The 27,775-nt window shown below is 38.0% G+C and overlaps 1 protein-coding gene across 6 annotated transcripts in view; it reads left to right on the top strand.

The window, feature by feature from the left end:
* Positions 1–27,775, top strand: part of NRCAM (neuronal cell adhesion molecule) — a gene marked incomplete at its 3' end in the record, with an annotated part of 143,496 nt that overhangs the window by 22,974 nt on the left and 92,747 nt on the right. For all 6 annotated transcript variants that reach the window (XM_083860570.1, XM_083860568.1, XM_083860566.1 and 3 more), the window contains exon 2: positions 22,226–22,319. The remainder of the gene's footprint in view (positions 1–22,225; positions 22,320–27,775) is intronic.

Genomic DNA, 27,775 nt, shown 5'->3' with positions numbered 1-27,775 from the left:
TGCTCGCTCTCATTCACAGTGTAAAACTAAATTATGTCTATTCTTGTATGGTTAAATTTTCATTTAATGACCAAAGGTTGCAGAGAGTCTCTGAAAATTCTGCACACTTTGGCATTTTTTATTTGTAAGATCATAGCAGCTGCTCCTAGAGTGGACAAGTGTTAGTCTAGACAGTGGAGAAGCTGAAGTACCCACCTGAAGTGGAAGGCTGGATAAGCTTGGTCAGGGAGGCACAAAAAGTTCCCACTCAGTGCCCGACACTGGCCCTGCCTGGACTTGGGCAGTTCTCGTGCTGTTTCCAGATAGGGTATTTTGGCTCTGCAGGTGCCAGGAGTTTGGCTTAGGTTCAGTCTTAGATCTAAGGCAGCCTTATGCATTTGTGCAATAAATGGGAAGCTGACAAGCTCTCTTGGAGTTCAGGGTGCTGGATGTGTCTAAACTCTCTCCAGTAAGCAGCCTGAGATCCCAGCATGGGGTTGAGAGACCTGGTCTGACTGCTTACAGCTCTCCCAAGCTTGGCAGCATTTACTAGCCCAAGGCCAGCATGGAGAGCCTGAGTGTGTTGTTCCTTACAGAGTATCTGAAGCAGGTTATATGCAAATTTTCATACAGAGCTGCTTTACATGGCTGTGCTGTTGCTGAGCCCACCTGTACCACGCTGCCTCTGGCACTGTGACCAGCAGCACAGACCTCAGAAGAGGTCAGCTAATCTCTGTCACCACTGTGGGAGTCAATGCTGGGTCCCACACTGCTCAAGGGATGGAGGTTTTTAGCACCTGAGCTGCATCAGGTGTAGCTGCACTGTGCCATCGTGTCTGTGGGGATACAGGGGCAGAGATAAAGCAGTCAATTGAGACAGTCTGAGGCTATCTCAGTTTTAGTGTTAAGGAGAAAAGTAAGTATGGAAAGCTTGTAATGAGTGGGAGTGGAGGATAAAAATGAGAGATAAGGAAAAAGTGTGTCAAAAGTGCATCTTCACTTATGAGAGAGGGAAATTTCTCTAGTGAGGGAGGAGACGATGTGAATAGTGCGGTTTTCCAGTTGTGAAACCTGGACTGTTTCTTGTGTGTCTGCTGTTGATAGTGGTTTGATAGAAACGATTCAAGGGCTAAACTGTGTGGTCTCTCCTTCAAGACAAATATCTTAGCCCAGCCTGATGTCCGAGGCAGCAATAAATGACACCTTCTGGACTGGCTGAGTGCCCTAGGAGAAATATCTGACTCCTTCTGTACTAGTGACTGCGTGCTGGAGCATGCAGTGACCTACAGCAAGAGGAGTTGACACTTCTCTCATACTGGCTTCATGTGGCTGAGACCAGTGCCCTAAGAACAGGAGCAGGGTGGGTTATTTTTGTCAGGGAGGAGTGGGTGTTGAACCAGGAATGCAGTGGTCTTAACATGCGTAAGATAATTGTATTTCCACCGGGTTTGGATCTCAGATGTTTACCTGCTATCCCACTGTCCAGCACCAATTCAAATAAAGTGATAATAAAGTGCTACTTCACTGGGCATATGAATTAGAAAGACCCTTCCCCTCCTGTCAAGTATTTACCTGAAATCTAGGGCAGAGGTTTTTTTTTCTAGTCTACTTCTTGGAATTAGAGTTTGAAATTTCAATCACGTGGAAACCTTGGTTAAACACTTGGTTGCCTAAACTAAACAGGGAGAGAGAAAAATCCCAATTGGTTTTTGCAGTTCACAGCAAAGGCTGAGGCTGTCTGGACTTTCCCATTCTACTTAGCTTTAAGATGAGGAGATGTAATGTAATTTTTTGTTTGTTTGTTTTGGGCTTTTTTCGTTGTTGTTTCATTATTGTTCATGCAACTAAGTCTAAAAAACTATAACCTCCAAGAAGAAAATGTTTTTTAGATGGAGAAAAGTAATAAAATATGTATTTTAAAATATTTTTTAAAGCTTTAAAATATGCATTTGTAGTTGGAGGTTGAACAGTGGAATACTTTTTATGGTATGAGAGAAAGGTGTGGTGTTTCAGGGTGGGCTTTTTTGCCATACAGAAATGTAAAAGTTTCATTTCATGTTTATTGAAGTATGGAAAGATATGGAAAACAGAACTTGGGTATCAGGCTCAACAGGGATGCTTATGACTTCTTTTCATGCTTCCCTCCTGCTTAATCTCGTAAATCAAGAGAAATACCTTGTTATACTTTCATATAATGTTGTAATTTCCAGTCATGATTAGTGTGCTTGATAGGCATTCTTATTTCTTCAGTAATTAATAATAAGTGTCTAAAAAATGTTGGGTTTTTTTCCTCTGCTGCATTTCATATGCTGCTTGTCAGGGAAAGCTAAATGACTTCACTGCTTTTGACTTATTTCGGTTGTCATCATTGTTCTGTATTGAATTCAAGGATGCAATGTTGTCATTCACTTAAATTCTTTCTCTTCTCTTCTCTGTGAAGACAGCCAAAGATGCCTGTGTATCAGAACCACCTTTGTTGAAGTAATCAATGAGGTTCAAGATGATTTATGGAAAACAGTGGGTGAGCCCCTTTTGTTGGAGCGTTCTTTGTAATCCTAAGGATGGCACATCAGTGTGGTATGGCAGTGAGTGGGTCTAAAGAGCAAGGGTGCATATGGGGTGATTCATGGAGTGCTGAAACGGGATGATTTCAAGTGAGGCTTTTCTCAGTTCAAATGCAAAACGCAGAGAAATGTTTTCCTCAAAGTAGAAACACTGTTTGGGACTATGTGAAATATTTATTATTTTACATTTCATTTAAAGTATTAAACCAGCCCGAGACAGTTCATGAGTTTGTCTCTGCCTTCCCTCCTGTTGGTAAGTGTCCTGCCTCATTAACTTCCTGGCCTAACAATAAAGACCTTGGGAAGACTTTTGTGTATTGCCAGACAGATGATGCAAGGCGTAATACAGCCTTGGGAACATCTTTAGTGTCCTTCTTAGTGAAACCTGAACATAAAGGTTGGTATTTTTAACTGGCAGGATTTCAGTAGTCTTGCGTTACTGCTGGAGCCTAAGTAAATTTTATTTTTTTTCTTGCTGTACTCTTCAAAGTGATGTAATGGGAGAAAAAAATTACAGCATTTCAAAAGACAAGAAAGAAAAACCCCCCTTGGCATCTGAGTGCTGGTTTCAACACTTTGTAGTATGAAGGAGAGTGATGACAGTAACCTCCAGTTCAGATAATGATTCCCAGTTAATCATTATTTGTAAGAATGTGCTGTATTAAGAATTCTATGCTTTCTTGACATAATTTTCAATTTACTTAATAGCTGTTAAGTTTGACTTGATCTCTCTATGCCTTGCTTAGCATGTCTTGCTTTGGAAGGCCTTGTTCTCCTCATTAGCTGTCTGTATCCTTAATTACATTCTTTCAGCCTTCAACAGGATTCTAATTTAGTTTATTAGATGTTCTAGCATAGAGTGATACCTAGTCAATTGTTGTATGTTTGACAAACTTAGTTCCTCTCAAGGAACTGTGAAGCTGTTTTGCCTTCTACCACTGGACCCATAAACTATTTTTTGAATAGAATGAAAAGAGGAATTTATTCAAGGTATAAGAAGCAGCATACCCAGTTTCCTGTTACACAAAAGTACTTGGGTTTTTACTGGAGAAAATATTTTGCTTTTTCTCCTTTTATATAGGATGAATTTACAGTGGGTAATACCAGTGTTATTCAGATATCACTAGAAAATGATTACCCAGCAAAGTGAAAAATGCAAGAAATTATGTGCCAGACAGTATTTATTTATTATTTGTTTAACTTGAAAGCCATCTTCCTGTTAGGCCACTAATTCTTGATGAAGTTTTTGCTCAAATGAGCATCATGTTAAATGCAAGATTTAGTTACACTGCTGAAAGTGTGCATCCTAAAGGAAAGCAAACCACCATTGTCTGCTCTCCTCATTTCTATGGAATGAAGAACATTCTATGGAATATTCTATGGAATGTAGATATTCTATGGAACTTCTGTGGAACTGTTTTTCAAAATTTTTTAAATGTCATTTAAGAATTGTTTTGCAATTTCTAATTATTTAACATTTTCAAAGTCTGTGTCTTTATGTCGGCAGATAAGCTGGGAAACTTACTCACTTAGTGTTCTCTATTAGGGGGTTAATGTTTTAAAATGGAACAGTAGATTGAAATGCTTGTTTTTTAGAGCACGTTGTTAGCCCTCACATTGGAAATTTCCTATTGAGGCGGAGGTGGTGGCAGGGAAATTAGCAACATTTATTTAAAATACAAGTCTCCACTCACCATGCTGAAACCATCAAATATTCAAATACCCTTTTTAAAGGCTTATTGCATAATTGAAGCAGTCATATACTTTTGTTTCTAATAATTGATCTATTTCATTATAGTAAAATGGGCTCACACAGAATGTGTACAGCTGTCTTACTTGTATGGTTGTGCTGATCAGTGTGTATCAGCATTCTTTATGCTTAAAAATATTGTATTGTAGGTATATGGTGGAGGTTTGCTTTTGGTAAGGTCAACCACTTGGGAGTTCTTCATTTGGTGAATCATGTAGGATGGTGCAGTGATTAGATGCCAAGTCACGATCCAGTGCTTTGAGCTAAATTTACTTCCAGTGTGCTGCTTTTGAATTAAAGCTCTTCCTACTGGCACTGTTATATTTCAGGCAGGAAAGGAGCTGTCCTTTAACTCCTCCTTGGTGTGGGGTTCCTGTCCAGGGTCTGTGCCTCTCTGTGCAGGCTACCAGCTCTAAGTTCAGGCTCTAAGGATCCCAACTGCTTCCCAAACTTCTTTTAGGGGATGGCATGTATGTGTGCAGGGGGATGCTTCTGCTTCTGCAGTCCTGAATACAGAGGAGGCTTCTAAGAATGTGGGAACAAAAAGCCAAAAGTCAAGCATTGCTCTGAGCAGAGCAGACATTGCTGAGCCATCTGAGTGAGCTGTCATCTGCACCAGATCTGGATGCAGCTATTCCTCCAGTTGGTTTTAAAAGTGGTTGAGAACAACTTTCTAATTTAAACACTTGGAAGGCAATTACACCTGAGAAAACTGTTACACAATACTGAGATAAAATTAGAGCTCTGTTCAGATCTGAAGATCAGTTTTTGTTACGTATTCATTCCTGGTTTGAGTCATTTTAGTTCATACATATGGGTACAGTGCTACCAAATTGCATGAAATAAATATAACTTTAAGCTGTCTGACCCTAGTGTTTGCTGCACGCTAGATTTGTTTGAAAAAATTCAGCCAAAGTAATTCAGTCACTTCTGAAGATGATGACAGATTAGAAGTTATTAAAATAAAAAAAGCCACAGTTTTTATTTAGAAACCTTTCCCTTCCTGTACAAGATTGGTACTTTTTCATTACTATTACTAATTACTGGCTGAATTAAAGAACCTTTGATAAATTTCAGCTTGTCTGTTTTCAGTAGCAAAGCATAAGCTGTAACAAATACTGTAACTATACTGAGTATATCCCAGATCATACCTGCAGGTGTCTGAAAAGGCTTTGTATTTACAGTAGTAAGCTATTGGAGCTGGCCAAGTCTGGGGCTTGGCAAAAGAACCAGTGGCTTGGGAACAGGAAGTTTTCCCTTTGGTTAATAATGTTGCTTGTCAGTAATTTTGAGGAATGAATAGCTGGTAATGTGGAAGAGCAAGGAGAGTCAGCAAGAGGGTGAATGGTTAGGCCCAGACTGTGAGAAGTTGTGAAACTGGTGAAGGTGGGACTGGGAGTTGCTAAGCAAGGAACAGATCCTTCCCTGTTAAGCAACTGGGATATGGTGTTTGTCTTGACACTGGTAAGTGCTGGATCCTCTAATGGCCTGGGCACTTCCACACTGTCTCCTTCAAGTCCTACATGGTAATCCTCTTCCTTTAATCAAACAATGGTTTTGGAAGGTTCAGCTCAGTGTCTGGTATATTGTCAAGACTGCTGCAGCTCAGCAGGATCTTATTTTTCATAGCATGGCCTTGCAGCATGGCTTTGGTTATGTCTCTTGTGTGTCCTGGGGAACATAAGAGCATGCAAGAGCCAGGAGCTGCCTTGGATGGTCTTGGAGCACTGTTGGCTGAAATAGAAGTGATGCTGTCCATTGCCAAGAGCCCCCAAGTGAGGTGATAATTGAAAAAGCCAGCTGAGGGAACCAAACCCGATGGATGGTCAAGCAAATCAGTGCTTAAGCTCCTGCACAGACCATTTTTTCACTCATGTGTTGTCATGACGGATGAGAAACAGATTGACCTGAAGGACTGGAAACTTGTTTATGTGCATGCATTTGGAGGACAGAAAGGATGAGTGCAGTAGGTAAGAGTAACAGCTGGGAAGTGAGGAGGTGCCAGGAGAAACCCAAAGGAAAAGCTGAGGCTTGGATAGCAGAGAGCATGAGATGGTCAAGGTGTAGCAGTATAAGAAGAAGTGGAATGCAGATGTACAAAAGGTTTCTCTAGGCTGAAATGTGCTTGTGAATGGTATCCATTGCACAGCTTCAAAGGTGGACTCCAAAATTTTGGGGTCATCTTTTTATTGCTGTGTATTCCACTGCAAAAGCCTAAGTTGTCTCTTCCACTGGTGGCATTTTGCAAAGAAAAGTTTCCTTTTTAATTTTTCTTCTCTTTAGATCACTTGTGCAGAGGCAAGGTCAGAGTTTAGAACACTTGGAACAGATCTGAAGTTCCAGTTCTGCTTTTAAGCTATGTCATTGTTTATAATGAGAAATAATAGAATTTATATTGCCAAAAAAATTCTCTGAAGACCTACTATGAAAGGTTTGCTGAGAGAAATCAAAATAACTCCAAAATAAAGCACTCAATAGAAACATTAGAATACATGTGCATTATAATCATTACATGATAAGGCATGCTGAAACTTATATAAATAATAATCTGCTTATATAAGGGGTAGGGCTGAAATTGTTCCTGAAAAATTTGATATAATTATTGTTATGGTTATAGAGATCAGTGTAAAGATAACAGTTCATCCTACCATGTACTATTTATGAAATATACATGAGGTTGGATGGGGGGAAAGCACACGTAGAAAGAATCCAGAATGTTAAATATCAAAATTTTCTGGAAAAACATTTTGCAGAAACTCCCCCGTTCCTTAGGGCTAAATTCCCAATTACTTCTAGCATGAGTGACTTGAGTTGTCTGTTTTCAGATCCCTTACCTACTGACAGCCTTATGGATCTTTTTCTCACTTTATTCTCCTGGAGTTCGTGTTTGCAGTGTGGCTGAAGCCCCAGCTTCCAGGCTTAGTGACAGTGCTGTCTTTGTGGTGCTGGCAGGTGATCTGTCAGCTCCTTTCCTGCCAGGCTGTGGGGGTTTGCAGCACACAAAACCCCAGTTCCCGCTGCCCATTGGGAGAGCACAGAATTTGGCAGCTTTAATCATTTGCCAGCTCACAAAAATATGCTGGGTTTTCCAGCCTTGTAGCTAAGATCAAAATCATCTCCAGTGGAAGTTCAGTTTTGTTCCTAGCCTCTCTTCTCGGGGCAAAAACAATTCCTAAGTATTGTGAGGAAAGAGATGTAGAGGTTTTTTTCTTCCTATCTTAGTTTTGCTGCTTATTAGAGGAGTCAGGTGGTTTCTGTGGATTGCTCACCTCCTCAGCAGGTGGTGAAAATCAATTCGATGCCCTGTAGTTTTGACAGGTGTTACCAATATATGTACTGGGTGCAAAATGAAAATATCTTGCTATCATTCTACACTGACTTGTCTACTCCAGACTGTTGTTACCAGTTTGTCACTGTAGTTCTGTTTCCAGTGTTTCAATACCCAGGTGCCTAAACTAGCTTCCTAAATACAGATGCACTTTTTACTCGCCTCTGATACATAAAAAGGATAAGGACATATTCCACAGTGATTTCAGGGAATGAAGCACAGCTTAGTTGAATGGGAGGCTGATTTAGACTGTCAGATACATTTGGCAGAAAGCTAAACGTACCATTAACACAGGTACATTTCAGTGTTTGCTAAAAAAGGGGGGCATGATTTGTAGGTGAAGATTCTGGCCACTGCTGACACTTATTTGTAACGCTGCAGTTTGAATTGGATTGGGAGCTGGGGTCAGGAGGATTGGGCTGGGGAGAGGATGCAGAGTCCTGGTAGCTGCAGAGTGAGAAGGAGACAAAAAGCAGAACCAGGCAAGTCTGGGGTGTCCATACAGAACACAGTAAAGAGCTAGTGTCTCTTACCATGTTCTTGTCATCACCAGAGTTTTTTGTCTTCTGAAGCTTGTGTCATTGTCATACAGGTGCCTATCATCTGCTCTGTAGCCCTGAGTCATTTCAGCTCTCAATAGAGAGAAGCCAGCCTGACTGTTAAGTAGTGATTTTCACCATGTAGAATTCTCTGTAGAAGTCTCTTACATTTAAATCTATATTAAAAATATTTTTTAAGCTTTCAGTTTCCAAATAAGTGAAGGTTCTTGTACTTCAGTTTATTTGTGGACATCTGAATTTTATTAGCTTCTAATACAGAAGGGATTAACACAGAAGGGATGAAGGATCATCTCTTTTCTTCAGCTGACAGGTCCTGTTATTTTGCTGTTTGCCACCTAAGTTCATCCAAGTTCCACATCAATTGTCAGGTTATGTGGAGGATGTCATGCCTTTGTAAGGCTGGCAGAAAAGTGAACTCTTTTAACAGAACTGCCCTTAGCATGAGGTTTCAGTGTGTTTAGTTCTCATACAGTTTAAACATAAAAAACAGAATGACATTCCTAAATTATCAAAAGCCATTGTTATTTTATCAAGTTTTTTTTCAAAATAGGTTTTTATTTTGACTTCAAATTTTACTCTTTTTTAATGCAGATACCATCATCGAGTTAGTAGTGTTGTTATTGGCATGAAGACACAATTCTTCAAATGTCCTCAGGAACTGGAAGCTGAAAGTTTTGCACTCCACGCTTTTAACCTGAATCTCTACCTCAACAGAGTTCTTTAATGAATTTTTTATTTTGGTAAAACAGACACCTTGTCAGTGTTTAAAGTCAAAACACCATTAAATGTTAATAATGCCACAGCTTTAACTTGCTGTGTGCTTTAAAACTACTTTAGTGCTTCAAAGTCAGTTGGTAGCACTCAGTGTTAACCTCAATCAATATATGCCTGTAAATCCTTTTAAAGAACCTGCAGTGCCTATTTTTTTCTTATACTATTTGTTTGTTTTTTTCTTCCTTTAACCTGTTTGAATTCCAGTTCCCATCTTGAATTTGGCTTTGTCAATAGTATACACTTACTTTCTTGCTGTTTGTAGTGTTTTGAGAGTAAAAGTATGTTTTTGAAGTTGTTGCTTGTGGTTCTTGCCCCCAAGTATTTTTCCTTTTTTGATAAGGACCACTGGCTGTTCCCATGGATTATCCTAGACAGACTGACACTGTGGCTACTGCAGTAAGTACAAACAATCTGATTTGCAATTGAAAAACAGTTTTACAGCAACAGTAGAATAAAATATACTTTTTATTTTATTTACTGGTTTACTTAATATGTCTTCAAGTCTCCAATCTTTGTTTTTCCATAATCATGCTTTAATCATGGCTATACATTTATTGGTTTTATGTACATCCTAATAAACTTAACTGTTTTCTAAAGGAAAATTAACTAGTAGCTAAAATAATTATTATGTTAACTGGTTAATTTTAGGTTTAAGTATATTTTCAAATAAATCTCCCCAAAGCTTAGCAAAGTGCAAACAGATTTTTATTTCTGTGTTTTAGAAAAGAATTGCTAAAAGCTTATTTACCAAGTCAAGAGGCCCTCTTGAATAGTCTCTTATTTAAGATGAAAAAAATGCTTTCAGTGTTTTGAAGCTAAATCATCATTTTTAATAGGCTATAATTGCTAAGGTATTTTCCAAATATGTTCTGTGGAATTTCAGTAAGATTTAGGTTTATCATAAGTTGGCATTTCATCCATCACAGATCCTAAGTCAAAATATTCTTAGTTTAAAAATGAGGTAACGTCTCCATCATCAGACTTTCAGGGAAGACTAATGACATATATTGATATCCACACACCATAATAGTATAGCTAAAATAATCAGGTCAGATTGAAGTTACAATTCTGATTTTCCCAGTAAATAGGGAAATTAGAGAAATACTTGAAGATGGCTAGGAAGAAGTGTAAGTCATTGGAACTGGGGGTTTTCTTAATATGGAGAGGTGGTACTGACAGAGAAGTAAATTAGGAGACCATGTGATGAGCATTCAGGCTTTAATGGGATATTCACAGATCCTTTTTGTACCATGATTTTTCTTTGTGTGTCAAAACAGTGACTAATATTAGTATACTGAATAAAACAGCATCAATTTTAATCATGGCCTTAGAAGCCCCTCAAAGACAAACCCCTTACAGAATTCTCATTTGATTACTATGTATGTTGTAAACTCATCATCCTTTGAGGCATGAGGCTGCATTTGTTTGGTGCGTGTGCTGTCTATACTTTTGGAGGAGAACCCAGCACATTTACCTCAAACACCTGCTGGAAGTGCACTGGTTTCCTGGGTTTAGCAGTTTGGAAAACAGAGACACAGGCTCTTTGTAAGTAATACCTGTCCTACAGATGGAGATTTCCACTGAGTTTGTTAAACAGGTAGCTATTTTGCAATTCAATATATGGCATACAATTTGGTAAGCAAAAAAGTGCTTTAAATGGATTATATTTAAATATAGAAATTATATGTAAATTATATTCCTCCTTCTACAATTGAAAAGTAAAATAACTTGATACCTTTAGACTTGTCATACACTCCTAATGAAAGGAGGAGACTGTGTTATTGCAGAGGGACTACATGGCCTTAGGAGGTAATCTAACATAACTGCACCCTGGTGTCACAGCTGCTGGAGTTACAGCTGTGCCATTTTTCCAACTGCTGTAGTTCTGTCTGTGCAGCAGTTCTGGCTGCTACTATTTGCTGTACAAAAGGCAGTTAGTAAATAACTGGACTGGATGGTTGGCAACTCCAGCAGCCTCCTATGTGCAGAAATGATTCCAAACACCTTTGCTATCTAAGCTGCTAATAAAGGAAAGGTGCATCTGCTACTCATCAGGTTATTTGATAACTGCAGAACAGGCTTCTGCAAAGTTCTGGTTCTTGTACAGTTTTCTAGCTGCCTTTTTTTTTTTTTTTTTTTTTTTTTTTTAATCCTGTAGGAAGTGATTTGACAAATACGTGAAGTAAGGAAAAACTGTAAAGGACACAACTTCTTTGGGGTTTTTAAGCAGTGATAAACCCAGTTTCTATATGTGTGTGAATATTTAATCTCTTACTGCAGAGAAGACAAAGTCATGTTATGCATGCAAATTAAAACCTGGACCTGCTGTGAGTTTGAGTGTGTGGTAATTTGGCTATTTGGTAATGAATATGATGATAATTATTTTAATAAAAATTCCATGTTATAATATGTAATAATGACTTTATTTCTACATGAATCATACCCATCTTTTTTTGTCTTTTTGGGTACCATATACAATCTGCTACTTTCTTCCTCCAATATGCCAGTATTTGTATAGTGTATTTTCTTGCTGAAACTATCTTTTGAATGTGTGACTTTATTGCTTAGTTCATCTCTGTTAGTTTTACTGCCTTTAAAGGAAATACAAATAGTTCATTTTTTTTTCATTACAAAGATGAAAAAGCTAGTATGCTTGTGTGGCTCCTGCTTAATGTTCCTGCAGTGGCTACTGTAAAAATGAAATATTTATTCTATTCATGCAACTCAAATTCAGCAGTTAGTTGCTACACTAAAGCATTTGACAACTTACAGAATATTAATGACATTTAGTCTTTGTGAAGATGTGAATGGCACATCTAGAGACAATACTTTGAAATCACAAGTATAATTACAAAGAAAAATATCAAATGTCCTATTTCCATAAATAATGCCAAATTATTCAGATGTATTTAAAATCAAGTGTAGTTCTGACTAGACTGCAATACAAAATGGTTTCAAGCCTTTAAGTATTTTTATTTTTTTTAATAACCAGGTCAGTAGTTGAAATTTTTTCTAAATCAGTAGTCATGAAATTTAATTTGCCTATCAGGAGATTGACAAAAAAAAGTCTTTTTAAAATTGAGACCTTGAAGTCTGAATTGTATAGTATGAAAGTGCTCTGCCATAGTGAAAAACTTAAAATGTTTAAGAAGTTAAACCTGAAAGCAGTTTAGTGTGTGGTTTTGGGATATATGCTGATGGTTTAGTCTCAGAAATAGAAACCAGGTTTAAAGTGAAAGTTTGTGGAAGATGAAGCCCAGAAATGCAGTTATGTGCAACTTATCCCTTTTGAAAATGGTCAAATTTATCAAAATGGTGGTTTCCAGGCCACAGCAACTGTGCCCAATGTCGGTGTGCATGTTCACACAGGTGTCGTGTGAATGCTACACGTTGTGTGTAGCTGCTCAGTTTTTAACACCCCCTGCCCTTCCCCACTTGGTGCCCCTCCAGCTGTGCACAGCAGCGGTGCCTCGAGGGCCCGTCTGGGGCCAGCACTGGGCACTGGGAGGAGCTGGGACACAGCAAGACTGGCACAGAATCAGGAGGTCAGGAGGTGTCTCCATCTGGTTTTTTATTAAGACTGCTTTAGTGGTGAGTGCTGGTTTTTTTGAATGAAGTTCTTATATTTGAAACTAACTGGAAGCATTATTATGGATTTGTGCCTTTTCCAACAAACAGCCTTGACTGCAATACTTGCTGGAGGAGAGACTTGAGATAAAATGTACCTCTTTGCTAAGTAGATGCAAGCCCCCCATGGTTTGTTTCTGCAGAAAATCCTTATTCATTGTGTTTTAGGATCGTTGGATAGCAAGGACAAAGGGGTAGAAAAGAGTCTTTTTTTTTTTTTTTTTTCACTTCAGTATGTTCCTCAGATGTGACCAGCAAGGAGGAGAGATTGTCTTCCCTGTCTCTTTAAACAAGCTGTGCCACTGAGGGGCGAAGTGCTGAAGACTGGGTGAGCCACAGCCAGTGCTGCTCAGTGTAAAGGAGAAAGCACTGCCACACACCACATTCTTCTTGCTGTTATTTAAAAGAAAATTACAGCTGTCTGTGTCAGTACTTCGGGGAGCCCAGTTTTTTTGTATGCTTGGCATGCTCTGTTTGTATGTACTGAAAACAGCCCTTAAGGAGTTTCAGGTGGCTAAACTTAGTTTCGAGTTGTTGGTCAAGTTATTGACACAATTCAAGCAGACAGCTTCTAAATTCTATCAAAATGATACAGAGAGTAGATAGCTAGCTAGAGAGCATTCAAGTAAAGTTTAAAGCACTGACAATTGGGATGTTTCTATGTGTGATGGTAGATGAGGGTGGGCAGAGGAACATCAGCAGCTGAATGTGGCCTCCATTCCAGCCAGATTCACTTTGGGTAGTGCAGGCTCAGGTATAGCACGTGTATCAGATGCAGAAGTTTGAGCAACATGTGCCTTACCAAGAAAAAGAAAACTCTTGGACAGCTGAAGCATCCCAAAAAGATTTCTACTTTGAAGAAGAGTATTTCATTAATTTTTTCCTTCCCTCGAGAACAGACAGAATCTTGATTCTGTGTTGTTGGGGTGTTTTGTTTGCCTGTTTGAATGATCTTTTTAAGGATGCTTTTTGAATGGGGCTTTTTGTTTTGTGTTCCTGTTTGGTAGGTTTGGGTTTTTTTACAGAATCAAGATTGTAACCTGACTTGGTAGCTGTCATCTTCTTCCCATTATCCTCTTCTCTTTCTTGCCTTTTTTTTTTTTTTTTTTTTTTTTTTTTTTTTTTTTTTTGTGTGTGTGTGTGTGTGTAGTACTTGTAAATTCATTTTGGCTATGCATTTGATGTCTTTAGTTTCAGTAACTTCTAGTTAGCTACAGGCACTGCAGAACCAGCAGATCTGTTTTGTTCCGGGAGCTGCAGTTGGTTTTCTAGCTGCTGATAAATCTCCTCATCCTGAGATTGGGAAGTGCACATTTGTCTACACTTACACTGCGTTTCTGTATATTTAAATGGCTTTAGGCATCCAGTAGTCAAGGACACTCATTGTGCACAAAGAGGAAGGGCAAAGCATTTGTTCCACTATGAAAAGGGGTAGAGAACAGCACTAGAGAAAAGCTTAGTATAATTAATGTTAATGCTGTGAATCTTATTATGGAGCTTCCTCATTCAAAAGTAACATGAAAACATAAAGAAGCCCGTGTACAAGATTTAACTGGATGTGCTGGTAAAATAAGCAAGTGAATGAACCTTGAGTTATTTGAAGAGGACTCTTCTCAGTCAGCTATGCTGGAATCACTTTGGGGAAATCTCACACTCCTTGGCAACTTCTCTGTGTGATGAACAGCTTATGCACCTTACGTATGCGAACAAAGGCTCTCCCTGTAAAGGATTAAGAGGAATGGAACCTGTATGAGTCTGCATCCCCAGAGTGTGTGAGAAGGGATTTTCTGTGGCTGGCACATAGTCTGCTTTGGCTGGTACAGTAAACTTCAGGAAAATGTAGAAAGGACACATAAGTCTAAGAATCGTGATCAGGACATACATGCTACAATTATTTTGGAAGAAAGAATAGTTATTCAGGTCTAGTTAAAAAATACTTAACCTGATTACCCTACCATAATGTGTTGGTGATTAGTAAGAAGTGGCTATGTTCTTGTACAGAGCATCCTGTTGTTTGTAGGAAAAAAATGCAAATGGAATAAATGATTACTGAGAGAGCAACAGCAATGGGTTTAATTAAAGTATGTCCATGAAATTCCGGTGGTAACGACTTAAAACCAATAGAAGTGGTTATGATGAAGTTTTAAATTAAATAAATTCTGTAATCCTTAGAGGATCCCGCTCTTCATAATTTTTGCTTTGTAAGAACACTTGACTTATTAGATACTCTTTAAAATTCACCTCTCAACCCAAGTACTTGGGTTGACTTTTTGGAGTAAGGATATGCAGGTGACAGTGAATAATCATCTTGCATATCATTGTCTTCTTGAATGTCATCTCCACTTTAAAGTATTTTCAGACTCCACAATCATAAAGACATTTTTCATAATGAAACTCAAAACTTTTGCACACAAAAATGATGATTGTTGAAAACTTTACTGGTAAAGTAAAGGAACTTGAAGCTGGAAAATGAAAAATGAAAAAAAAATCATGTTTGTATATGCAAAAACGTGGCAAAGAGAAGATGAATCTATCAAAACATGTACAAGGAACAAAGCTAAAGTAAGGCTATGCGTTTCTTTAAGTCTATGTAGGAAATAGAAACATTTTGCCTCTTGCTTTTCAAACACACAGTAGTAGTAGTAGTAATATGATCCAGCATACCTAATCTCAGTCCTGGTATGATCATCAAATTGAAATATCGTCTTGGTCGTGTGGACATGTCAGAAAACTTAATGGTGTACCTTTCAATACTTAGGTCTGTACTCTAAAAATATAATATTGACATGACTTCAGTTGTAATTGTTAGGGATACAGAAGCTTTTAAGACATTCAGTGTGCAAAGTAACAGGTAAAAGAAGCAGTTCATTTTAATATCATACTATGATTGTGGGGCCTCCATCTTGTTCATTGCCCAACTGAACAGCAGCCTTTTTTGGGGTCTTCCTTTGCCCCATTCCTGGGTAATTGTTACCCATGCTAAATTTCTAGTGTTACAAATCCCATACATATTTGCCCAGTCCAACCTATCAGAGTCCAAAGCCTGTGTCTGGGGTTAAACTCCACCATGAGATTAGCTCTTCACCTGCCTGAAGGTCTCAGATGAGTATTGCACTAAGTGAATTTTGATGGGATATGACTTTGACCTCAGAAAGCATAAATGATTTGTTACTTTTCCTGAGTATTTTCATATGTCTGGGAAAAGTTGAGGACATTTGGAAAGGAAAGCCAAAAACGTGTGAAAAAAAAAAAAAGATGGATGAATAACTAGTGTCATCCCACAGTTCCTAGCTATTTCTCAGAATCTGTTTCTTATCTTTTTTAACAGGCAGATCTCAAAGCAAGGAATCGTGTGCTGTATGTGCACATCACAGGTTTTTTTCTGCTTAAACAGTTCAAGAGGTCAAAAATAGGCTTGTTAATATGTAAATTGTGCACTAAGTCATTCCTAATGACTGTATTAGTCTAAAGCTTCCTGAGGCTAAAATTGTCCTAAGATTAAAAAAAAAAAAAATGCCAAGGGTAATATTGTGATTACAAAAAAAGTGCATATCTCAGTGAACATTTCCAGAGGCAGACATGATTATTTCTGTTGAAGAAAAAAAAGCTATTGTGACTGAAAACCTTCTCCTAATAAAAATGTATTGGGAAGTAGGGGAACCATTTCAAAGGCTCCTTTTTAAGTCTTCACCACAAAGAGCCTGTTTTATTATAGCTGCTGTCCTAACATTCAAGTGACAGATTGTGCTATGGGTTTTGAGCTGGCCATTAAATATAGCACCTCCACGTTTTGAGTGTTTTGAGTAGCCCACTGAGTAGCTACTGCCTGAAAAGTGCGAGTCGCAGTGGGAAGCTGAAGGGAGCCTCTGGAGCATTTAGTGCTTAATGGATCTACAGCTGTAGTGAAGCAGTGTCCAGAAATAATTCTGATTAGGCTTGGTCAGTCAGGTGACAAAATGAGGCATGCCCCTCCATCATTCAGATCTAAAATTCAGAGGACAATTTCTGCTTAAACACAGTTAAACACAAAAACTCTGGTCAATCAGTTATATTTGAGCTGATTTATTGATATAATATATTGTCAAAGGCAGAGGGGAGCAAATAGCTAAGCTACTGCATTACCCAAATCGTTTTCTTCTGGGACTTCATTTTGGAAAGAATGATTGAAACCATGAAAATAGCTGTTTTGAGAATTGAGCTTTTCCAAGAAATAAATGTTACTAAGTAAAAAGAACAGATTAATACTGTGCCACGTTTGTGGCACGGTAAGTAGCTTCTTATTTACAGTTTCATGTCTGCTGTTGTTGTTTGAATGTACAACTGTAAATGTGCAGTTAAAGATTAGTAACTGAATGGCAGAGGTTTTGCCTAATCAACACTATATTATTTGATGATAAATTTCCACATTAAAAAAATAATGACCTGTAATGGTAATGAACCTCTTGTTTTTTATCCTTTTCATCTAAGTGTTTACAGCTCTAGAATCAAGACACATATGTGAAGTGAGAGCTCAAATTAGGATACTCTGGTTCTATTTTGGCAAGTTTAAGAGTTCAGGTGGATGCAGTCATTACTGAACCTCACTGGCAATCTGCTTTGAAGTAGATTTTTAAGTCTAGCTCATGCTTTTGTGAGGAAACACAGTGTTCTAAGCTGCCTCCAAAATGGAATTGGTTTCAAAAGGACCAGATGAAGTTATTGTTCTGAACTGGTTTTGGTGCTAATAGAGGCTGACAGAATTCATCTTGCTGCCCATGAAAAGATGCAAACCCCTTAAAGTTAGAAGTGTTTTAACTGGACTTAAAAAAACCCAAACAAAAAACCAAAAACCCCAAACAAACAACCCCCCTCAAACAAACAAAAATTAAACAAACAAACAAGCCCAAAACAAAACAAAACAAAAAATCAATCAAACAACCAAAAAAAAAAATGTCCAAACCAACCAACCAACAACAAAAACAAACAAACAAACAAACAAAAACAAACAACAACAACAAAAAACCAAAGAGAAAAACTGGGATTTGTAACGGAACAAACCAGAAAGTTTTTGACTAGGGTTTCTTTCTTTAGGAGTTGAAAAAAAAAATAGTTAGTTTTCTGTACCAGTGTTGCTTCAAGGTCGTTCCTTGAAAAGGAAGGGTGGTCCAAAGGCATATGTGGTGTATGAAATCAATGTCTTTAGGACTATGGGCAAGCACATTTGATTCTTTAAAATGCTTTCCTTTATTTCTCAGTACATTTTAATTTTCTTCCTTACACTGGAATTTCACCACTAACTACAGATTGTAGTTTTTGCAATGATCTTAAACACACCGTTGGAGATAGGGCATTGTCCCACTGGCAAGTCATCAAGTAGAATAAATGCAAAGGAGAAATGAAACTATATCTCTAAGTGAATAGGCAAGTCACAGGTAGCTGCTTAAAAGGAAATTGTGGATAAGATCTGAATAAAAATCTTAATGTTGATTGCATTTTTTTATGCACTACAATAAAAAAATACATACCTATATATATTGTTTTTTTAATTTTTATTTACTCTTAAAAACCAAACAAATGGAAAAATGCCCCAATAGCGTGAGCGTAATTTTATAAAAGGTTCATGCAGCTAAGCAGATTTAGCTCTGCTTTTCTATAAATACAGGGAAATGTTTAACCCCTATTGTATGGCCACAAAGCCTGTGCTGATCACACAGAAGCTTGGGAGGGCCGAGGACAAAGCGACGGGCGGCTGGAAACGGCCCCTCTTGTACGTGCCCCTGCACACAGGCCAGCAACAGCAGGGCTTTGCACCACAGTTTTGTCGAGTTTACAACATGAAGGGGAGCATGGTACAAATCCTTACCACTTACTAACAGGAAGAAAGGAAAAAGTAACTCACCATAAAAGGAAGAGGGCCAAGACAGCTGTATAGCTACATGCACAAGGTAATGGCCGAGTTTCCTTTTCTATCCTGGTACTTCCCAGTCACTAAAATAGTTGAGATTTGTGTACCTTAGTATTAGTTAGTTTGGTTTATTGGAATGAAGTGTCATGGAAAAATTCAGGTTATAACTTTGAACAGGAGAATAAACTTAAGCTATGTAACTGAAACATTCAACTTTGATTAATAGTCTAGGAATTGAAAGAATGAGGTTATAATTTGTATCCATGAAGGAAAGGCATGACTTTGCAACATATGAAAGATCAGATGAAATCCGTGTTCTGTTTTGATTAGTATAATATGCATAAAATTTGGGCATTGTTCTTATGGATGTTAATGTAATCTAGGCTGGACTACCCACTCTAGGAAGTATCTTCATGAGAGTGTGTGTATCAGAAATGAAAAGAACAAAAAGCTACTCTTGTTGTATTTCCAGTATATTTTTTTTTCCATTATTGCTTTGGCAGAATCATCTGGGATTGGGCACACCCCGAAATAAGATAGATATGACAGCAAGATGGATCACTGCCCTCATCAACCAACCAGGGTGGTTTCTCCTTTTCTGAGAGCTCCTCATTAATCCTTAGCTCTGAAAGAAGAAATTACACAAGGCTGAACAATGGAGCTCTGCAGTACTGGATTGCAGAAAAACTGTGCTTAAATACATTAAATATCACAAAGCAAATATTTTATATTAAAGAACTTTGCACAGTATTGTAAAGTAAACAGAAACTGAATTTTATATGTGTATATAGATACATTATTAATTTTATGAGAAAGGATGCATATTGTCTCACTTTTGTTTTATAAGGTTACATTAAAAATATTAAAGTGTCTTGACATTTTAAAGAATATTTTTGAGTATAGTTTATGTTAAACCATTTAGTCAATTGGATTATGAAATAAAAACCAGATATTTTGTATTTTGGATTTTTCACATCTGAGCTTTTTGCATAGTTACCTAATGTAATCTGTGTATTTCTTTTTCTAAATTTAGCTTCCCTGAAGCCTATCAGCACTTTTACAAGAAAAGTAACAATATTATGTAAATTGTAGTTATTTCCTGAGTATCTGAACAAATAAATAGGCAGGAAGCATAATATCAGATGTGGAAGATTGAAAAGTGTGCTTTACATTTCCACAATATGCTAGTGACCAAGAAAGTTATATGACCCCAAATATCTTTCATAAATTTTAAAACATATTTCATCCAATTCAATGGACTTGTTTTAAAACCATCATTTTTGCTCTCCTCCTTGATTTTTATTTCCTACTTGGTTTTTCCCTGTCTTTTAGTGAATCTTTGAAATCTTGAAATATCTTTGAAGTCTACCCGTGCTGTCAACAGAACTGTGGTTTTCTGCTGTGTATGATAAGGTCTAATACAAGTCATCCCTAGGTTTCAGAGCATGCTTAGCTTTTAAACAATGCCCTTGAGGCTACAGATGTTCTTAAATGGCAAAAACAAGAAGACGGGGACAAATACCTGTCATTGAGATAGGCTGGTTGACAAGGGCTGAGTTATGTCTGCATTTTAATGCTTTAGAAAATGAGTCTCTTAAAAAAGAAGGCTGGCATAATCTGTGTGTGGTCTAGGTGCTGTTCTGTTCCTGCAGCCCTGGTACGTAGCTGGTGTCTTTTAGTTCAGAGTACCTGAGATAGTGGGAGCTGTGTTGCAGCCCATTGAAGTCATGTTACAGGCTAGTACTGTAAATCCTGGAATCTGCTCCAGTGGGTCCCATAGAGGCAGGCAGAGGCTGCAAATGAGGATGCAGTACCTGAAACTGAGAATTGCAGGGCTGTCAAGAGTGAAAAATCGGAAGTTTAAGCAGTCTTACCCATGCTGTTGTTTAGAAGCATTCTTCAGGCTGGAACATTCCCTAAAGCACACTCAGGTTTTGTCTTGGAGAGAGTTTGTTGAGGGACTGAAGCAGCCAGGAGGCAGCGTGAGTGGCAGGGTGGATGTGTCTGGTACCTTGGTGTAATGGGATCTGTGTGATGATCACTGTCAGGCTGTGCTGTGGGCAATTAGGAGCGGCACACATGTAGCACTGCTGAATGCAAGTTCTGTGTTGACTTTGGCTCATCCACGTCCTGCTGGTTTGCAGGCAGCTTTTCCAAGTGAATATAGAGGCAGGGGGTTGGAAGTGATTTGAGTGCCTGAATAAAGATTAAGGCAATGAAGTGAATCTCCTAAGAGACTTTCACCCCAGTGAAATAAATTATATATGTATGCCAAAACTCCTGATGTTACAAAGATAATGTATTGTTTCAGATGTTTTATTATGTAAGAGCAACAACTTGTTTTGGAAGAGCATGATAAAAAGCGAATTATAAGGAGCGTTGCTTGTTACTGAAAGAAATAGCTACAAGAGAGTTCTAGTCAACAGTTAAGGTTTGACTAACAGGTAGGCCAATCTAACAAAGGCTTTAAAAATAGGCTTTTAAAATAAGTAAAGACTTTTAAATAAAAAGGCTTTTTAAAGTATATGGAAAGAAATCGTATTATTGAATTATCAATTTGATGAGAAATTAAACTATCACCATTGTAAGCTGTTATAGTCTCTCCTGGTTTACTTTACAAAACAGCATCAATCTGCAGTTATGCCTAAACAAGGCAGTTTAATTACGTTCCTACAAATAAAATGTATATACTTTTAGGTATGGGACACAAACTAACCAGTGCTGCAGTGGTACTAATTTGCTTCAGTTCATCACCAGTAAACTGAAATAAGCACTGTGTATTGTGGCATGCGTAACTGAGTTTGCCGATAACCAACATGTTAAGGCTAAAAGACTCTAAGGGGAATCCTCAGGAAGTTTTTGAAGCTCACTTTCAAAAATTCTGGTCCTTCTTGAACCTTGCTTACTTGAAAGTTCAACTCCTCATGTGCACTACCATGGAAAGACAGACAGCTTGTTCTCAACAAAACATTAAATGTGTTTAAAATACTTTAAAGTAACAAAAACTAAGAGATGACAGGACCTGGTTACAGAATTCTTGTCAATAAATGAAGAAGAAGGAGCTGAATTTAAAACAAACCGCTCCTGCTGTGTTCTCTATCCTTGTTTTGTTCTTTTAAATTGAGGGAGGAGGGGAGCAGGGGATGTAAGTCCCAGCCTTCCACTAGAATACAGGATATTCTCCTAGAAAGTGGGAGTTAAGACAAATTACGAATTTCCCTTAAGTCACAGGCCTCTCTTTCTGGGCAAGTGCTGTCTGTTATCAAACATTTTCCTGCAACAGAGGCCTGCTGTCAGCTGCTACCACCTCTTGCAGTGGATGTCTTTAGAATTTTGAGCACTGAAGTGTTTAGTCCTGAGGTACCCAGTGTGCTTTAAGCTGAACACTGGAAGGAAGCCGTTGGGCTTCCTGATTGTCTTGCTCAAGCTTTGTGAAGTGCTGACTGGTTATCACTAATGGTGCAGTGAACCTGGATAAACTATGGTTGCTCTAGTTTGGTCTGATGTAAGTGGCTATTTTGGAGAGCTAAATGCAAAACAGAACTTTGAAACCCAGGGAGCTGCTTTTCTTTCTAAGGCTTCTTGTTTTTTCTTCAGTCCAACATGTATTGATTAGTTACTATCAAAATATCATTTCATTTAACTTAACTGAATTTTGTATTGCAGCTTTATCAAGACATATATGAAGTTTTTATTGTAAAAGAGTGAATGTAATTATTTGCCTCTATAAATATTTCAGGTTGTATGTTATTTTTTCAGGCAAGGCAGTAACATAAAGACCTGTCATACAGGAGATAAGAAAAGGAGGAAAAATAAAGAGAGACCAACTTTCTCAGAAGTTATTTGTACAAAGGTAAGATAATTTTTCCTTCTAAATTTTATTTTCCCATACTTAGTGAGGAAAAAACTTCGAACTACTGGCATTGGTTTTCTATCTCTCAAGTTTCTATCTTTGAATTTAGTTTTTATTAAGTATTATCCAGGATAATCATACAACATGTATTTACTTGCATTTTCATTTTTGTTTGAGTTAAAAGTCTGTGACTTTTTTTTTTTAATTTCAGCTCAGATTTTAACTGAAGGGCATATCAAAATATGTTAACTAGAAAAGCAGCTAAAATATTTAATAGCTTCACATAATTGCAGATAGCCTTAATCATCTCTGGTGTTCTTTACTGGAGAGAACAGGGCAAGTCAACTAGTGAAAAAGTGAGTCTGGAAAAATAGGCTTAGAGGGAACATGAAATACTGTATCAAAAAATCGTTTTTTCGTCTAGCATAGACCACATATTTAATGATGGGAACATTTTGAAATCTTTGCTCCAGTAGTTTAGGTCCTAACACCTTTTACCCAATCCCCCTTGGACTTCTCCTTGCTCTTGTGTTTGCATTGTATAACTCAGCATAAGAAGAGAGACAGCTTTACTTGAAGTGAGTAGTAGCTGCTGAATAGTCATCTGTGGTTTAGTATCTGAATTATTTTAAATGAAAAATCTGATTTGGGGATTTTGAATGTAGTGTTATATGTAGTTAAGTGGAACAGAACTTTTCTATCTTTTACAGTACATAGGCGTGGATAGTTGTAAAGCCTTTTATCCCTCATTTATGTGGTTAAGCAGACAGCATCAGAAAGCCTCAGCCTTATAGGAGATGGTCACTGAAGCATCTTGCCTTCTGAATTACTTGCTGGCAGTGTTACTAAAAGTAACATGTAGTGTATCTCTCCTTGCAATGAAGATATTTTGTTTGCGTGTTTGTTTTTTACCTCTTCAGAAATGGTTCTTGTGTTAGTCACTCAGGAGTTAAATGCATCATTGGATAAAGAGAACTGTTACTGTAAGGTTTTTAAACTAGACTGCTCTGAAAAAAAAAAAAAAAAAAGACCATTGAAGAATTTGAAAGGCTTTTTGGATGGTAAACAAGTTAAGGAAGCTCTGAAGTTCTTTGGCTTTGCTACTGGCTGCTCTCACTCACTAGGATCCTGGCACCCTATCACTGTGCCTTCATTGCCTCCCTTGCTCCAGTTTTTCTCTCAGGGAATGCCACCATACAATACATCCCCTGGGGCTAATTGGATGAGTGACAACCAGCCAGCTCCAAAGTGACAAGTGTTTGAATGCCTAATTGGGTCAGTGCACAGGTGCCTGCTCTTCATGAATGAGATGTTCTAGCTTTTCTCTGTGACGTTCTCTTGGTTCCTCTCATTTTTCCTACAGTTGTGAAAAAAAACCTGTCAATACTTTGATGTGAGAGAAGAGGCTTTATCAAAGGAGAAGGATGATTTCCCATTGCCCTGCTTTGGTTTAACTAGCTTTACCGCTTGATTACTGGCTGGAGGAGACACACAGAAATTCATTAGAGTGATGGAAGTTTGCTGATACAAATGGACATTTTAATAGACAATAAGGTGAATTATTTGACTGGTGAAAACAAATACATTGCCTTAATCTCTATGTTAAGTGATTCTCATACCTTTTAGACCTACGGGCTGGGGCATCAGAAAAAGCATGGGAGAGAAAAATAACTTCTTTTGTTGTATCTGCACAATGAGGCTTTTCCTAAGTCAAATAAACAACTTGCCTTCATATACTGAAGCTGGACACAGGCAACTGTTTTCTCTTATTGAAGGCTTGGTGTATGCATAGAAAACAACTGACATTAAGCCCATAATCCATATTAGTTAGATGGATTTGCCTTCCTTTTGTCTCTTCCACAAAGAACCATAGGATACCTGGTTAGAAAAGGTGTCTGGAGATTGTCTAGTAAAACAGCTTGGTGTTTGGGCAGCTGTTGAGCAACCATGGAGTAGGAAAGGGCTTTCCTTTGTTTAGGTGGAATTTTATCTGTTTTAGTTTGTGCCCGTTGCCTTTTACCCTGTTACTGGGCACCAGTGAGAAGTGTTGTTTACCCTTATCGCCCTCAGGTGTTTTTATACACATCGATAAGATCTCTTGGATCCTTCTCCAGGCTGGAATCTCAGTGCTTTCAGGCTCACTATGTCAGAAGCTCCAATCCCTTAATGGTCTTGTCAATCCTACATTGGATTGCTTTCTGGGATGCTTATGTTTGCTTGTACTGGGCAGCCCGTGGGTGGACACAACCCTTCAGGCATGTCTCAGCAGTGCTGAGTGGAGAGGAATGATCTTGATCTGGACCTGCTGACAACATATTTTCCTAATGCAGCACAAGATGCTTTTGGCCTTCCCTGCTGCAAGAGTACACTACTGGTTTATGGTACTGCTGGGAGCCCACGAGGAGCCCTGGGTTTTTTTCTGCAAAACCTCTTTCCAGCTGATCATTCCTCATCCTATTCTGGTGCTTGAGGTTATTCGTCCCTACGTGCAGGACTTTGTATGTCCCTTTGTTTGACTTCATGAAGTTCCTGTTGGTTTGGCTGAGCTTTTCAGGGTCCCTCTGAGTGCCAGTGCAACCAGCTGGTCTGTGAGCTGCTCTTCCCAGTCGGTGTCATCAGGAAACTTGCTGAGGGTGCACTGTATCCCATCATCCAGGTCATTAATGAACTAGTTAAGTGGAACTGGCCCTAGTACTGATCCCTGGAGTACACCAGCAGACTTTTCTCTAGCTGGACTTCATGCTGATTGCAACCCTTTGAGCTCAGCAGTTCAACCAGATTTCAGTCTATCTCACTGTCCATTTCTGTAGTCTGTACTTTATCAGTTTGTCTGTGGGGAATTTATCTGCTGCTCTACTGTCACTCACTGAGTGACATTGGCTGGTCTGTTCTGCCCAGAGTGTCTTAGTCCCAGCAGGTGCTCCTGGCAGGGTGGCTCCAGGAAATCAGTGTCTCCCCAGTTCAAGGTTTGTTTAAAGCAGTATTCTCACTTTTGCTTTGGCTGACTCGAATGTGTATTTCTAAAAATAATGCTTTTTCATTGGTGTATATTTAAAGGTGTGAAGAGAGTTATTCAAACATAGTCAAGTTTGAAAATATTCTAAGTGGTGTGAAGTCAGCTAGGTAGCTGCTGTCAACACTCTTTATACAGCAACTGTTTATGTTCCTCACTGTCCTTACTAATAAAAAAACCTGCTGACAGAAGTGGAAAATAAAGAGAAGAAAAGGCTTGACACAGTGTCTCGCAGATGTTTAAGATAAACAGACTGAAGAGAGGGTACTTCTAATTGGTAGGAGTCAGAGGAATTGGTTATAATAACAGAAGTAGAATTTTTCAAGTTCATGTTATTCCGTGTAAAATTTTATTGTGAAAAATGCCCTCATTCTAACAAGGCTGGCATATAATCAAGTTAAATTTAAGAACTTAATAGGAGAAATTGTCTGGAAAAGAGAAGCATATTTCAATAATCTGTAGTTTCCTAAGATCAGCGAACAAAGGATGAAGAGAGTTTTCTATTCAAGAATCAAAATGTAAGCGTTTTACATGACAGAAATTATCTCTAGAAATCAGAGATGTTTTTAACAGATTGGAAAATGGAAGGCTCTAGAAAGAGAACCCTTCTATTTTCCTTTGTGGAAAGACATAAATTTATTTATGATTTAAAAAAAAATACTTCACAAAGCTTTCCTTTACTGATAAGAAACTGATGTGTTTCATAAATGTATTTACAGCTAGAATGAGTTTAAAGAGAAGTAGCTGTAGCTCATTTATCACAGCCACTCTAGTTCTATTGAAGCCTTCCCAAATGTAGTAAGTGCATGGTATCTAGGGTAATTTTAGTGTTCATATAAAACATTAGGTTTTGCCCAACTTTTTTTCTTACTTAATGATCTCTGATTTCTTCATTTGTAGATTGAATCAAATGGACCTCTTTAATGACTCATTCCTTTTTTAGATGTCTTGCTGTATGTTTTTCCTGTATGTTCAAAAAGGAGAGCATGTAAGGAAAACACATAATCCTGAGTTTCTCAGCTACTGATGCATACTCATTTTGCAAGAACTTTGGGTGATGACTTATGTAGGATAAAAGTGATACTCCTACATCATTGCAAATTTGAGTCTGTTCCTGTGGTAACTGTGCATGCAACCACTGATGCCATAAATAAATATTTTATAACTTTTATTTTTTTTTAAACATAATGTTAAAAGGGGAGGGATGCTAAAGAAAAGAAGCATTAAACCAAGTTTTATTAGTTTGAAACTTTCTTGATCAGTAACAGCAGCAATTAAAAGCATGTTATGAAGTCTGTTACATGCTTCTAAATATATAATCAAATATTTTCTGAGTGCATCACTAGTTAGAAAGAGAACCAAAAACAAGTTGCAAGTTTCCTGAGTTGACAGTACTCCCTGTAGCTGGTGCTATTTTAATCACAGACCAACTACTAGATTACATCCAGTTCTTTCTTAGTTAATACTTCAATAGCTTGGGCATATCTTTGTTTTTTAAAGAAGAATGGAGTGAAAATATAAGAGAGGTATTGAAACAGTAAAGTTTTTAAATCTGACACAATTTTTAAGCTTCAGTTGGAGAATTTCTTTTCATATGAGTGCATATAAATTTCACTTGTGACTTAAGTCCTCCTGAAGTTTGGATGAGAGTGAGGTTTATATAGTTTTGTCAATAGCCTTTCCCCCCACAGAATAATAATGCTTCAGGTAAGGCTTACATGTAACTTACACACATGCATTTACTTATTGCAGCTGGTCTGTAAGGCAAATATATAATCTGATCTTTAAAGACTCTTCAAGCTATGTAATTAGTAGAAAAATACAATAACTTGTTTTTGAGGTGTTCTGGTAGAACTGGAAGTCATCCAGTACAGCCTCCTGTTCAAAGCAAGGGAAACTGTAGAGTCAGAGCAGATTATTCAGTGGTTTGCCCCAGTCAGAAATCTCCAAGGGTGGAGGTTCTGCAGTCTCCTTGAGCAACATAGTATGTCCTTACAGCTCTACTTGGGACATTTCTTATTTAAGTCTTGATTGAACTTTTCTATGCTTTAGTTTATGGCTACTGCATCTTAGTGTTTCGTGGTGCACCTCCAGCTGTGTATTTTCTGACATCCCCCTTCTTCTGTGTCTTAAGGGATTGGCAGTAGGGTATACAGAACCCTGAGCACCACCCTGACTCAATGCATTTTAAAATTCTTAGATACCGTTGGGAAGCATTTTACTTACTTGCCTTATATCTAAGCTTACTAAATATTTTTTTGAGTATGTTTTTGGACCCAATATTTTCTGAGCCTGAGAATTGCTAGCTCTTCCGAAGGGAAACTTTTCAACAGTTTTCCTTTTCCCAAAACAAGCTTGTGTAAGCAATATTCCTTTCCCATAACAACAGGTGTTGTTTGCTATTTCTGTTACTTAGCCAATGGGAGGTGTCAGTCCTATGGAC

The sequence above is a fragment of the Zosterops lateralis genome (assembly GCF_965231275.1).
Source record: "Zosterops lateralis genome assembly, chromosome: 4".
In the NCBI taxonomy this organism is placed as follows: domain Eukaryota; kingdom Metazoa; phylum Chordata; class Aves; order Passeriformes; family Zosteropidae; genus Zosterops; species Zosterops lateralis.
Note: the sequence above shows the minus strand (reverse complement) of the source record. Positions and strands in the feature narration are given on the sequence as shown.